Source organism: Phasianus colchicus, chromosome 1, assembly GCF_987193195.1.
Source record: "Phasianus colchicus chromosome 1, bPhaCol1.hap1.1, whole genome shotgun sequence".
NCBI lineage: Eukaryota > Metazoa > Chordata > Aves > Galliformes > Phasianidae > Phasianus > Phasianus colchicus.
Window position 1 is genome coordinate 149,577,692 of NC_143436.1, and position 16,075 is coordinate 149,593,766.

At 36.9% G+C, this 16,075-nt stretch overlaps 1 non-coding gene across 1 annotated transcript; it reads right to left on the reverse strand.

The window, feature by feature from the left end:
• Positions 1 to 15,708: 15,708 nt before the first annotated feature.
• On the reverse strand, positions 15,709 to 15,781 carry TRNAK-CUU (transfer RNA lysine (anticodon CUU)). The gene has a single exon. It is a non-coding gene; the product is annotated as a tRNA-Lys (tRNA).
• Positions 15,782 to 16,075: the final 294 nt, after the last annotated feature.

The following is a 16,075-nucleotide window of genomic DNA, read 5'->3' on the forward strand; positions in this document are numbered from 1 at the left end:
ATTCCAGTTTCAGAGGGAAGTTAAAATTTGAATTGATAAAGCTGAGGATTCGAAATTATAAACAGCATATTTTCAGTGATGTATTAGTCCCAAAAGCCATGTACAGTGATAACCATAATGAGTAAACATTTGATAATTTAAATGAAATATATATACATACTTTAATGCAAAAAAGTCAAAGAGAAAAATTCAGAAAAAGAAAATATGGGATAATGATTATATAAATTATCCTACTTAGCATTTTGTTTTGGAATGGATTCATATTTTCTGTGATGTATGTATTGTTGCACTACAGCTTGTTCAATCAAGTTATTTTCTAATTTTCAAATTCTGAAACGCAGAATTTTATTATTTTATACTTAATATCTTTTGTTTAGCTGTTGCATTAACTATGACTGGTTGGACTGCAATTAGATTTTAAATGGAGCATTTAGCACTTACAGAATTAAAATGGCTCATTTTGTTTTTAATAATTCTTATAAAAGTAGGAGAAGTGAAGAACATGAAAAAGCCTTAGACAAACCACAACACATCTGTACTGCTTGTGAATTTTGTATAATTCAGAGAAGAAAAGAGACCATGCAGATGCTGGAATTAACCAGGCACTATTTGTGCACCATTAAAGGCACGTGCAGGTTCTGCAGATGAATGACTTTGTGGTCCTTTAGCAGGTTTTTGCTTTTAAGGAGATTCCCCTCATCCCCCAACCGTTTTCTTGCTCTTGTTTCACTCTTACTTTCCAGTGTCCTGTAAATGGTTGGTTAATTGTGCTAGGTAGGATATTTAGAAACTAGAAACCATTGTACTATGATTGAATTCCTGTTGAGGTGAGGTCATGTGTAGAAAAGGATAAAGTAAGAAAACTTACATGGGAAATAGAACTCTTATTTCCTTTTTTTTCTCTGATTTGTTTATACAGTAAAAAAAGCACAACACAGAAAGTAAAGCTTTTAAGAATGTTTGAAAAAAACATTTACATTACTTATAGATTGGATCATTCTAAATATTCTTTTTATTCTTTTCTTGATGTTTTTTAATGTCTTTTTTTTTTTCTTCTCTTTTTTAAATAATGCAATACACAGTTCTTCAGACAGTCCTTGATGCTTTTAGATAAATGGATTTTATTAGATAAATAAAATGACAGTAAGGTCTAAGCAAGATAATTTGATTCTAGCTCTTAATTACTTTACTACTACTACATACCAATTGTAACAATGAATATCAAGAATTAGTGTCAGTGTTCATATCACATCCTATCTGTTCTAAGACACATCTTGAACTCATTACCAATGTAATTACATTTTTATAACCTATACTATTTTAAACCAGTGAGGTTTGAGCAAGAACATCTTGAATGAAGTCCTAGATTTTTCAGATATCTCCAATGGTATTTCAGCATGTCCAGAAAACAAGCAAACAAAAAAAAAAGCAAAACCAAACATAATTTGTTATAAATCTCTCAAGGTAACCTAGATAAGCAAGTTATTTGTGAATTTAAAAACAAATAATTGCTAACCCTGAGTGATTATTTCTCATTTGTAATTACAGTAAGAAATGCAAATTTGGTTTAAATAATATTTAGTCTGGATTCCTCTGCTGTGATTGTGCAGCTTTCCTGGTGTAGAATCACAGCCATTAATTAACACAGTTAAAAATGCAGTATGAGGTGTTAACTAGTTTGAACTCACTAGAGGTGGCACACATGGTGTGAAACTAATGTGTCTGTTAGGTTTATGATGGCTACTTGGGGAAAGGCAAAGAGGATAAATGAAAGTGCTGAGGTGACTGGAGAGGATAGAATCACTGAATGGTTAAGTCCGAAGACACATTTGGAGACTCTTAGCCATGCTTCTATCAGGTTATGTTAACACACAGCAGGTTGCCCAGGATTATATCCAGTCAGGTATCTCCACACTTGAATACATCACAGCCTCTCTGGTAGACCCGTTCAGTTTTCAGCTGCTCTCAGAGTGAGCAACCTTTCTTCTATGTTCAGGAAGAATAGCATCCATTTCAATCTGTGCATTATGCTTTTTGGCACCAGTGAGAAGAATCTGACTCCCTCTTCTTTGTTCACTTGAACTTGCCCTTTTTCAGGCTCAACTCTCTCAGGTCTTACAGCTTCCTCTTACATGAAAGATGCTTCAGTCCCTTAATCTCTTTTTGGCATTTTGCTGGATTCTCATCATTGTTAATTTCTCATGCAAGCCTTGTGTACTGATTTTTGACCTTGATCAGTCATAACTTTGCAAACTTTGCATACCTACAAAGGTCTATCCCTGAAATCATTGATCAGGTAAAATGAAACCTGGACTATGTCTATGCTGTTCTGCCTGTTATGATTACTTCCGTATTCACAGATAAGAAAGATGTACAGATGACCAGAGTTGTCATGTAGCTTTTAACAACTTTATATTTGTGCAATTCATTTGAGGGTTTTGATTATGGCACATGTAACAAATGCCAGTTGTCTCTACATAGAGGGATACTCTGAATCCATGACAGAGGTCTAAATTGGAGCAGGGGATTGCTGCCTTACTTTTTACAAGTTTGAAGAGTGTTTTTGTTGTAGCTTAGAAGCTTGGAAGAGAGTTCACTAACCACCTTCTGTATTAGTTAATTTGAGACCATGTAGATTTGACACCATGTATAACTGAAAGCTGTGGTTCTGTTCTTATGGCTACAGCATTCTAATTCCCCCAGGCCAGATTTGTTTCACATTTTATATAGGAAAATCTTTGAACAAAAGATAGGAATGAGAACACTGTACGGCTCTGTTCAGAAATATAGCATTATTCATTAATTGTCTTTATTAATATGACAATTATCTAAAATAAAACCAAATATACTGTGAGAAAGAAAAGTTTTTCAAATTGCATATATATGGTAACAGTTTTCTAGAAGTGATATTTTTGAATGCTTGTAACATTCAAATGTTTAATTTAATATTCCTCTTTTGTTTAAGACAAAAAAAAAAAAACCCAAAAAAACCTAAGGGGAAATAAAAATTCTCCTCAGCCATTCAGAAGCACACCAAATCCAGGTGCTTTTGAGCTAAACGCATTGCTATTATAAAGTTTCTGGAGGTGTTAAGGGAGTAGATCTTTGAGATAAGTACAAGAGAAAGTATATTATTATAGGTAATGTACAGAGGGACAAAGACATGCAAGAATGCATACTAATAAGAGTTTTGTTTTTACCTTCAATTTACATTGAAAAATTGAGGACATCGATTTTGCAAAAATTATTATTAATATTACAGTCAATAGGGACTGATCCATCTTCCAAAAGATGGAAAGAGTAGAATATTAAATTTCTTTAAATATTATTTGACTTCTTCTGTGATATTTATTTATTTATTTAATACTAGATGTATACTTTTGACCCTTGTGAATCAATAAATTGTAGATAAAGATGAAATGGAAGTAGCGTAGTAAAGATCATATCTGCCTGGAGAAACCATGTAGTTTGAACTTTGAGAGGCATTTCAAGATGAAGAAATTCATTTTTGGAAGCTCACTTCAAATGAAGACACTATTATGATGTTCAGGTGATATTCATGCATAAATCATGAAAGAAAAGATATATGAATTTATGATTTTAATATGGACTGATTGCTATAAGTTCTTTATGGTTACATACCAGCTTATCTGTCCTCTTCTTCTTCTTTACTTGGAGCCTTAAAATATAAAATATCTCCTTTCAAGTAAGAAATTCACAGTTACAGGGCTTTTTATCTTTCTGGCTTTTTTTTTTTTTTTTTTTTTTTTTTTTTTTCCCCCTTATATTTAATTTTAGTGACTTGTACTTTAAGCACTAAAGAATGTATTAACATAGAAAATGGATGAGTAAATAAACAGAATAAGTACATTTATTGTTCAGTTCTGTGCTTTACATTAATTTAAATATTAGTCTCATGGAAAGATTCTCTTAATTTCCATTTTTAGTTTTTAAAACTTCATTGATATTTTGATATTTTTTCCTATAGTATGCATGCAGCATCTTAATTACACTCAGTTTCCTGACAAGAACTTTTCTTCATTTTCCAATAAAATTGTTAAAGAAAAATCCTGCTAGTATTGTCAATATGGAGCCATTTATTCTCCAGTATATATAAGTAATATATAAATTGAATTAGCTTGTAGTTAATAGCTGTAGTGGTCTCCCACTTGCTAGAATAGCAAATATTTTTCTGTATTATGGAATTACAGTTGTGTGATTCAGTTAGTCTCCCTTGAATAGTGTTGTCACCTTCATACAGCAAATTGGACCAATATAATATTTTGGGTTATCTTTGTAATATCTGATACAGGAAATCTTACTTAAATTGCAAAACAAGAAGAAAAAAAATGAAAGAAAGAAAATCAAAGGCAACAAGAGAAAAATGGAAAACCTTCACAGTGGAAAGATTAAGCTACACATGCTATCTTAACCTTTGTCAGCTGAATGATTGATTATTTATTTCCAATTTTTTTCTACTGCATCTCTAGGATATCTGAAAAATAATTTGTTATTTGTAATTAGCACCCTCAGACACATGGTTTAATTTTTAGATTCTTGCGTGGATCCAGGAGTTGGACTCAATGATCCTTGTGGTTTCCTTTGAATTCTGAGTACTCTATGATTGATTCTATTATTCTAATCCCTTGTAATATTTTAATGACTTATGGCAGCGCAATCTTAAATTGTTACAGCACTTAGAGTGTCTTTTCTGCACAAAATTATTTTGAAAAAAATAGAAACATCATAGAATCATGGAATCATTTGAGTTGGAAAGGACCTAAAAGATCAACTAATCACTTCTCTGCAATGAACAGGAACATTCACATTTAGATCAGGTTGCTCAGATCCCTGGCCAGCCTGACCTTTAATGTTTACTGAAACAGAGCATCTACAACTTTTCTGGGTAACCCATTCCAGTGCTTCACTTTACTTATTCCAAAAAACTTTGTATCTAATCTAAATCTCTTCTCTTTTAGTTTGAAAACATTTCCACTTTCTCAGCCTGTCCTCGTAGGGAAGGTCTTCCATCGCTTGGATCATTTGTGTGGAATTCTGGACAAGCTCCAACAGTCTTGCCTGTACTGAGGACTCCACATCTGGATTTAGTACTCCAGGTGAGGACTCATCAGTGCAGAGTAGAGGGGCACGATCACCTCCTTTGCCCTGCTGATCACACTTCTTTTGATGCAGCCCAGGATACAGTTGGCTTTCTGGGCAGCGAGGGCACATTGCTGGCTCATGTCCAGCTTGCCAACTACCAGTACTCCCAAATCCTTTTCAAGAGGTCTAGATTTTTTCATGCCCCAGCTTGTATTGATAGTAAAGGTTGCAGTAACTCAGGTGCAAGACTTTGTATTTGGCTTTGTTGAACCTCATGATGTTCTCCTAGGCCTACTGTTCAGTTCTGTCTAAGTCTCTCTCTGGATGGCATCTCGTCCCTCAGGCATGTTGAGAGTGCATTCGATCCCACTGCCAATGTTGTTATGTTGTTGATGAGCATTGGGCCCAGTCATGACACCTCTCTGATCTCTATCTCAGTGATACCTACCTCACTGATCTCCATCTGAACACTGAGCTACTGACCACCACTCTCTGTGTGCAATCTCACAACTAGTTCGTCATCCATTCAACAGTGCACCTATCAAATCCACAGTTTTCTAATTTGGAGAGAAGGATATAGTGGGGAACCAGGACAAAGACTTAAGTCCAGATTGATGACATCTGGCTCTTCATTTGCCCACTGACACAATTAGACCATCATAGAAAGCCAGTAAGTTGATCAGGCAGGACTCTTCCTTGGTGAGTCCATGTTTGTTACCCCCAAAGTTTTTTTCAGCTGGGCTATGCATTGTAACAGGTGTAATTTCATTCTTCATTTAAACAAAATGATGTATGTGGAACAGAATTCAGAGTTAGAATTTTATAAGTTATTGTGAATTGGGCTCAATACCTTTGGATTTTCCTAGATGACTGAGTAGATCAGAAATTCTTTGAAATTTTCTATTCAAAATTTAGTTTGCATCAAAAGTGGGTGCTATGCAAATCAATCTTACTTTGTTTCTAGTTAAAAGGTATAAGGTTTGCTTCCTGTTGATGTAAACAGATAAACTTAAGTATGCTGTTTATTAGTTAATTCTGGACAGCTTTAGCAGAAGAAATTTTTTGTGTTTCAGTGGAATCTGTGGTCTATTTAAAGCAAGATATGATAAATATTGAAATAAATTATCATCATAGATACAGGAAAGTAATTTGTGCAAATCTGGAGTGAAAACCACATCCATTTACACAGTGGATAGTCTGAGACTAAGATTATAAAAACAACATTCTGTTATTGTTTAATGAAAAGATAAAAAATAATAACTAGTTTTGAAATTCAAAAATGATTAAAAGTATGCTGTACTACACTTTTGGAATTCCCTTTCGTACTAGCTTTAAATCCTAGTCTTTAAACTCAGAAAGGACAAAATGCTATTAAACGTGTTAATAACAAATACAACAATATCACTCAGGCTTGTTTTGTGAAGCCTAACTCATTCTGACAGTGAAAACTTAAAATGTATTATTACCCTTATAGTACAAAAGGGTTAAAAAACAGTCATGACTTACCAGAATTTATTAGCCTATACTTAGGAAAAGCAACATAACAGTAAGTGAAGAATGGTATTTTCTCTGTCATTATATCTGGGAATAAGTACTTTTTCAGATGTAGATTATGTTTATTGTTCTTGATTGCCTCTACTAAATCTATTATTTGTTGACTGCTTCTGATCTTGTTTTAATTGTGTAATATCTTTCACATGTATACACGCTGGCAAATTTCATAATTTAATTATGTTTAGTCTGAAACTAAACCTGATTAATTACTTTACCTCTTTCCTAAAATGATAATTCATTTGATGATCAATGATATGTCTTGTTAAAACATTTTCCTGTATTAACTGCTTTGCATTTATCAGCAGATTTCCCTTTCATTGTGCTCTTTGTAGTACTGTGGGATATTTGTTTAAAGACCTCTGTGCATATATCCTGAATAATTTAATGCTACCAGCATTGTTTTCCAGGTCATTTACTAATACATTGAACAGTGCAGTTTTCTGATGATTAAGATGGTAAATTCCCTAGACAGTGAAGATTTTCACTTCATATCCCCTATTTCCTATCTTGTAGTCAGTTATTAATCATTTACAGGAACTGTTGTTTTCTTTATTTCTTTCATAGTCTTTTATTTAAAATACATTAGAATTGAAGTTCGTTTTTGAAACGCACTGCAGAATAGATGACAGAACAATGTGTTGCTTGATTACTATGAAAGTTCCTATTTATTTTTGAGCTAAGAATTTCTAATAAAAAGGATCTGAAGTTGTATCCTTCTTATATTACAAATATATTAATTGTCTACAAATTCCATCTTTCATTAAATATAAAAATTGTCTTGCTGTAGTTTCCTCTTAACAGCTAAAGTCCTTTTTCTCAAATGTGCTATTAAATGTGACAATTTTCATTTTTCTACAAAGGCTGGTTTAAACAGATAGGATGCTGACATTTATATTTGAGTTCTGTGAGTTCTCTTTGAGATCTACTTACTTGGACAAATATCATTTGTCTAAGGTGTCCATTTCATTTTATTTTCTCTTTTTTTTTTTTTTTTTTTTTTTCTAAGAAGTTTTCTACTTACATTTATTTTTGAAACACCCATCTGATTCATTGTGGGAATCTCCCATGGTGGACACCATCATGAAAATATATTGTAGTGTTTTTGCCTAGAATTTTTACTTTTAGATACTCAATTTTACTTCTCATTTTTTTCTATTGGCTGCATCTACCAAAAGGTATATTTCCATCTTCTGAAACAGATAAGATTTTTTTCATTACTTGTTTTTATGGTTTTGGTAGATTTTTCATCCAAATATTTATTGGCCTTTCTTACAACAATTCCATATTTAACTTGCTAGAGTTTATGCCTCTATTTTCTTCATTTGGATAAGCCTTCGACTTTATATCCTTATTACCAGCTTTTCTCTCCTGCAGAATTATATTGGTTTTGAATGGTATTTGATAGATAGTATACATTTACTCTGAGTTTTGGTTATAGCATCTTTACCTGACCTTTATTCTATCCTCAGATAATTTTTCAGATATTCTTTTGACTGTCTTCCTCAGACTTAAGTACACATGCCTATTAAAGCTACTACATTTACTATGGTTGTTTGTTGTTGTTGTTGTTGCTGTTCTTGTTATTCTAAAGTATAGAATTTTAGTGTGTTATGTCCTATTGAGAATGGAGTCCCTAAGTCCTGACTAAGTCAACTCCTCTGTATGTTTGTTAACTATATTTGAAACAATTATTTATTTGCCTAAATTTTTGACATTAAAGCTGGCAATAATCAAAGTCTCATGCTAATTCAATAAGAGCGTCAAAGGATAACAAGCCAACAAGCTTAAGGAAAGGGAATATACCTTTGAGAAGTTTGCTGACGACACCAAGCTGAGTGGTGCAGTTGACACAGTGGAAGAAAGGGATGCCATTCAGAGGGACCTCGAGAGGCTAGAAAGGTGGGCCCGGGTGAACCTGATGAGGTTCAACACGGCAAAGTGCAAGGTTTTGCACTTGGGCCGGAGGAATCCCAGGCATCTACACAGACTGGAAGGAGTGGTCCTTGAGAGCAGACCTGCAGAGAGGGACCTGGGGGTCTTGATGGATGAAAAGCTTAACATGAGTCAGCAGTGTGCTCTTGCAGCTTGGAAAGCAAATGGTATCCTGGGCTCCATCAGAAGAGGAGTGGCCAGCAGGGACAGCAAGGTGACTGTCGCCCTCTACTCTGTTCTTGTAAGGCCCCATCTGAAGTACAAGAAAGACAGAGACCAGTTGGAGAGAGGAGAGCCACAATGATGATCAGGGGACTGGAGCACTTCCTCTGCAAAGACAGGCTGAGGGAGCTGGGCTTGTTCAGCCTGGAGAAAAGGAGGCTGCGGGGTGACCTCATTGCAGCATTTCAGTACCTAAAGGGAGCCTACAAACAGGAGGGAATCAACTTTTTGAAAGGGTTGATAACTGCAGGACAAGGGGAAATGGTTTTAAGTTGAGGGAGGGGCAATTTAGGTTGGATGCCAGGGGAAAGTTCTTTACAGAGAGAGTGGTGAGGTGCTGGAACAGGCTGCCCAGAGAGGTTGTGGATGCCCCGTCCATAGAGGTGTTCAAGGCCAGATTGGATGGGGCCCTGGGAAGCCTGGTGTAGTATTAAATGTGGAGATTGGTGGCCCTGCATGTGTCAAGGGGCTTGGAGATTCATGATCCTTGAGGTCCCTTCCAACCCTGGCCATTCTGTGATTCTGTGATTCTGTGATTTTGTGTGAGAATAGTGTACTACAGGGAGATGAACTTGGGGTCACCAAAGCTATGTAAGATGAACCACACAATAACAATAAATAAATGATGAACAAAAATAAAAAGCATAAAAGTTTGGATGTGATAATGTAATGAAATAGATGATCCTCAGAATGATAGTGAAAATAAGGATACTATTTTGACAGTTGCTCTAATATGGTACTGTCAAGAGTTGCTGAGAAAGTTATTTAAAAGTCATCCTTTCATAAAAAAACCAAAATACATTAATTGAGGTTCTAATCTTATTTGCTTCTTTTTAGTTTAAGTATCACAGTGATGACTATTTAAGTTTCACAATTGCATGTAAAACAGAATTGGTGCGTATTGCATGTACATAATCTGAAAAACATAAAATTTCTCAAAAAAGTAGAACTCCTTCCTGGAATTTTCCTATACCTTCTCCCTTACTAGTCTGGAATATCTCATTCTTCCACTTCGATCCTCACCCTACATATTTTGCAATAGATTTCCAACAGTCCACTAAAAATATCTCACAGTAATATTTATACAGTCTAAAATCTTCTATCCCCCCCTACCTTCCACAGCAATTCCTATAACCAGTTAGGTTATAGTCTGTCACAGGTTGCAAGACATTTTGGAAATTAAGTTGTTTGTTTGTTTGTTTGTTTGTTTAACCATCTTCATGGACTTTGCACCAGCAACAATGTCCTCATGTCCTCATCATTCTCCCTTGCTGGTTTTAAGTGTAGTTAATCCATAGTGCTTTGTTTTCACTGATTACAAAGAGGATTGGAAGCAATGGTGCAATTAGAAAGTTATAACCTAACTGCTGTTACAGAAATTTAATGGGACAAATTGCACAACTGAGGCATTACAATCAGGAGCTGCAGGCTTTTCAGAAGAGCTAAGCTGTGAAGGAGGGGCAGGCAAAGTTTCTGATGGACAAAAAACTTAAGATGAATCAACAGTGTACACTTGCATCCTGAACCCCAACTCACTCTACTGTGGTCTGGAGTCCCTTGTTCAAAAAAGACATGGAGCTGTTGAGTGGGTCCGAAGAAGGACCGTGGAGAAAATCAGTGAGCTGAACCACTTCTTTTGTGAAGAAAGGTTGAGAGAGCTGGACTTGTTCAGCCTAGAGCAGGCTCAGGGGAGACCTCACTGCAGTCTTCCAGTACTTAAAGGAGCTTATAATTAGGAGAGTGACAGAATTTTACTAAGACAGGACAGTGTTGAATTATTTTAAACTAAAAGAAGGGACATTTAGACTAGATGTTAAGGAGAAAATTTTCACTCTGAGGATTGTGAGGTGCTGGAACAGGTTACTCAGAGAAGCTGTGGATGTGTCGTCCTTGAATGTGTTCAAGGCCAGGTTGAATGGGGTCCTGAGCAACCTGATATAGTGCTTGATTTAGTGGTTAGCAGCCCTCCCCACAGCAAGGGGATTGTCATAAGGTGATCTTTAAGGTCCCTTCCTCACACAAGCCTCTTTATGATTCTATGAAACTGTGATGCAATCCACACATTTCCCCTCCACTGGGAAGGAGGAGAAGATAATGTTTTCAACCCAGTTGGCTCTGAAGCTTTCCTAAATGGAGTCTGACCCTTCTCTTTGGTGATTAGGGTACTGCACCAATTTCATAAAGTCAGGTCTGAAGATGGAGGCTCTTCTGATTCTAAAAGTCAGAAGCTTCCAAACACTTCCATCTTTGGTATCTCAATCTTCTTGTTCAAGTACATCCTCTTGCTATTCTTTCTTACTTGTAACGTGCTGGTCAGATTTTTGTCTTTACAAAGTCTCTGTGAAGTGCAATCTTCTCTTTGCTATGCAGTCTGCTCACCTCTTCCCATTGCTCCTTCAGCTGGCAATACTGTACCTAGAGTACAGCTCACACAGATATGGCCACACTCTGTTGTTCCAGCCACATGAAGACCTGCAGTTTAAGATCTGGGTGATGACATCCAGCTTCCTAAGTTCTGTCCGAGTTAAAGCATGATCTTCTAAGTGAGAATGTGCTGTTTGAAATGTTAGACTGTAGCAGCTCAAAATGCAAACTGTAAGATACAATTTGGCAACACAAAAATAAGACACAAAAAGATAAAATACAAAAAATGGCAATACAAGAATTTGTGAAAATCTGTTGTGAGACAGCAGAAGAACAGCATCCAAGTGATAAATTTTATCTCCATCTTTTGACATTATTTCACTTCATCTCTATAATTTCCTGTATATTGTTCAAAATATAACACTCATGAAACTTTCTTCTTGGGGGTATTCAGTCAGAACCTATCTCACTGAATGTATAGCTTTTCACTATAAATCATTGGATACACTATGTTTTATGAAGTCTTTTATTTCTGGATGTACAGTTCTGCACAGAAAATATATGTAATGCTTAAACTTACATATTTCTGTTGAGAAATTTAACAAAAATGAAAGGTTTTGAAATATGTGCTTCCAACATGACTGTAAATCAGCATGTGAATTTTTAATAGATTTATTTATTAAAAAGGTTTAAGTAATTTCTTTCAAAATCTCTCTCTTTAGAACAAGCTGGATGATGTTGAACTGTTTACTGTGGGTAATCTTTTGGTAGAAAATTTCTCCAGACTAGTTTAAGTCAGCAGGAACAATGAAGGAGCATTTAGCTCTGTGTAACAGCCATTCACAATAAGCTGTTTTTCATTCCATGGTAAGTAAGAGTATCTCTAGCATACCACGGAATCACTGTTTGCTGAACAAGATTGCTTGCTGTTTACGACAGGAAGGTAGTCTCCAATCAAAAGTAAAAGAAGTGGATTCATGAAAAGCAAGTGAATTGAGAAGCCAGAAATTCAGTCATCCAGACAAAGTTAGCAAAGACACGCACTGCAGCAATAACAACACAGCACAAAATAGTCCACACATCAATTTTTCATTTTATTCACGACTAATATGGGAAATTAGCACATGATGAGGAAGCACATCACCATGTAAACATTTTCTGGGGAGCAAATAAAAGCATAAAAAAAATCCTCACAACAAAAATAAACACGTCTACAGATTTATTTGCCTGTAGAGACTCTGAAGACTTATGATTGTGTGATGATTGATAAGGGAAATTGGAAAGTAAACTGACTTTGACATGTTATTTTGCTGCTTTCCTATCATAACTGTTATCTTTTAATTTATTGATATGAAACATTATAATCATGATTACATATTCAGAATGTAAATCTAAAAAAACATTTTATAGTCAAATGACAGCTATGCTGGAGGCAAAATGCTTATTATGCATACACTGTAAAATATGTGTTTGCTTCAGTCTTTTGGGATTCCTCAATATACACACCAAATCTCATCTGAAAAATATAATAGGAATTTCATTTCATAGTTGTCACCAAAGAGTAAAGAAAACATGGCTGAATGAATAATTTTTATATGGAGTCCTCTTTTTGTATGCTTCAAGTCTTTGAAGTTATCAAGAAAAGGCTAAATCAAGGACTTAAAAAAATGTTTCTTAAGGCATATCCAGATGCTGTTGTACTTGAAGACAGTTGCAAAGGGAATCTCAAGCATATTATATTTAAGATTTCCTGCTGAGATTAACAATGAAAAATCTTCAAGTAAGAGTACATGATCAGAGTGAAAAAATAATTTACTTGATTTCTGAGCTCTTTGACTAGTCAACATATCAGAATTGGCTTGAAATATTTAGAACACATAATTACACATTTTGGATGCTCTTCATTTCAGAAATAAACATGCTAGTTTATAACGTGGTAAATTTTTATTCTTAAAGTATAGACAGCTTTCATTTGTAGTTTTGTGAAAGGGTATTAAAATGGAGAGGGGAGGGTGATTCAAATCCCTTATATAGCAAATAAACAAGTCAATGTGAAAACAAACAAATAGAAAACATTGCCACAAAGTTAGGAGATAATGTCAACATAAAGAAGGATAAGGGAAGAAACAAATGACGTTCTGATGCTGAGGACTTTGCCTGGCATATTCTCTGACTCTAAAAATATGCAGAAAACCCCACCAAATACAAACGAACAACAAAAAGATCAAGAAAACTGTCCTTAGGATCCAGAAGAAGATTAAAAGTATTATATATAGCAATGCATTTTTAACACTAAGCTACAATCATTTGTTTCAATGATATTCCCAACTGTATTTGGGAATTACAGTTTAATACAGTTTAAGTATACCTGCTCTTCTCCCTCTCCAAAATGACCCAACGACTAACAAATTTAGTTGCTCTCTTGGGAGGTGGAAATAACTTTTTACATAGTCTTGAAGTGAAAAGCCCTGATTAAAAACTAGAGCTCAAGTATGTTTGAATAAATTGAACTATGTAATCTCATAAAACGTATGAACAACATCCTTAATGAAGTCAGCAGTAGATTTAATAAAGCTAATGTTTTTTGGATTCTCTGGTAACATAAAGAATGATTAGGTGCTCTGTCACTAAAATTTTGTTTGCAAGAGTGACTTATTTCCCCAGAAGAGGCATTTGCAGAGATGAATGTTACAGTGTCTTCAGAGTAGGGAGTAACCTATGATAATATATATATTTTCAGGTGTAGGAACTGTCTTGGATGCAGAGTTGACTAGTATCTTTGGTAAATGTTAGAATTTAGTTAAACTTGACTCCAACAGAAGGTCTTTAGTTTATATCATAAATAAAATATATCCAGTGTAAAATATACCTATCTTGTGAAAGCACAGAATATATATGTGTTTGTGGTTTGTTTGTCTGTTTGCTTGCTTGTTTGCTTTTTTGGTGTATTCTTTGCTTTCCATTTCTGAAGCCGGAAGCCCGCTTCAGCTTCATACAGGTGTTCGCAATCGTTAGGGACTCATTGGTCTGTCCATCTACCTCGGTGCACACCAATGTGGTGGGTGGTAAAATGGCGTTTATTAACTCGTGGCAACAGCTTATATAGCCTTGTACAACTTCGTCTACACCCCACTTATCGTACGTAAGCACTTGCGTCACTACTTCTTATCTGGTTACTACTAGCAACTACTCGAAAGTTCTATGCTCACTGTCTACATCTCCCCCTCCTTATGCACAAGCGTAATTATCCCATTCTGAGAGGACCCTAACCACGTACAACCGAAGCCCCGCTTTGCGCCTATACATGCCATTGTCCTCTCAGTTAAGCCTTGCCCCGTTACATCCCGAATCGCAAAGTAATCCCGCACTACCCTTATACCGCCGCGTTTCCTGACTGCCTACAAGCCTTTTGCATTTTACTATATTCTACGCGATAGTTAACTGTGCGGTCAATCATCCTTTGAATACAACCTAGCATAATTTGTAGAAAGCACGGTACACATACTACCAAAAGTAGGATAACTACAAGCACTAAAAGCAGTCCCTTCAATAAGTGCACACCCCATTCTCCGATGCCTCCGAACACACTTCTCAGCCAGTCCCCGATGGTGTCCGTCTCCACGCCGATCTTGTTGACATGTTCCTTCAGATACTGGAGCTTCTTGTGCATGGATTCACTGTGATCGCTGAGATTGAAACAGTACATTCCTTCTAGGTCTTCACATCCATGCCCCTGTTAGAAACGCGTTTTCTCGTTGGCAGCAACGGTTGAGTTTCCTCCACGCTTCTCCCGGCCTTCTTTCGGGGTTCCTGAGCTGTCTCCTTCTTCGGCGTTCACAGGAGCCATACCTGTAAAACTCAGAGTCCCCCGTTACTGTTCTCTTTCATCAGATCTGGTTTGCACTGGCAAGCCAAGGACCGCAATAGCTACAGCCCAGTGGGCCTGGGCCGAGGTAGAATTAGCTTTTCCGTGTTGGGTAGCCACGATCATCGTGGAGGCTGTGTCAACAGTAACTGCCAACCACGACCGAGGTGACATTCGCGGCTCCCACGTAAAGTCCGTCTGCCATATTTGCAGCGGCCCTAAGCCGCGGGGGTTGACCCCCGCCCCAATAGCAGGAGCTGAATTACAGTGAGGGCAGGCCTGCACCACATCCCTTGCAGCTGTAATGGAAATACCACAGGCTCGAGCGAGTGTCCGGGCACCTATGTGAAGCGTGGAGTGGAGGTCTCTGGCCTTCCGGATCGTCAGGACACGGGACCCTGCAGCCGCATCTGCGGCTGCGTTGCCCTCTGAAAAGAATCCTGGTACATCCGAATGACTTCTTACATGTAAAATTGCTACAGGCTCTACTCGGGTGCACAAAGCATCTTCTAAGATAAGCGCTGCTTCCGTACTAGGGATGCCTTCTTGGCCTATTTTCAAAGCGAGCTTAGCTGCAAAAGCAAAATCTGTGACTATGTTACAGGGAAGGGAGGGCCAATAAACAATCACCATCGCAACAGCCCTGACCTTGAGCATCTGAACGCTGGCGCCCAACGTGGGGCTCGAACCCACGACCCTGGGATTAAGAGTCCCATGCTCTACCGACTGAGCTAGCCGGGCCTTGGTTATTACGGACAGGAACCGTAAAGGCAAAAACCTCCCTGTCTTGCTCAGCCAGGGGTATGGAGAAAAAGCAATCCTTCAAATCGATAACAACAACCCCCCAGCCTGCAGGCACGGCGGATAGTACGGGCGCACCCTGCTGAACTACACCAAAAGGCACTAACTGAGCGTTAACTGCGCGCAAGTCGTGCAGCAAGCGATAGGATCCTGACCGCTTCTTTATCACAAATACAGGAGTGCTCCATTGACTAAGAGAGGGTTCTATACGACCTAAGCGAAGCTCTTGCTGTA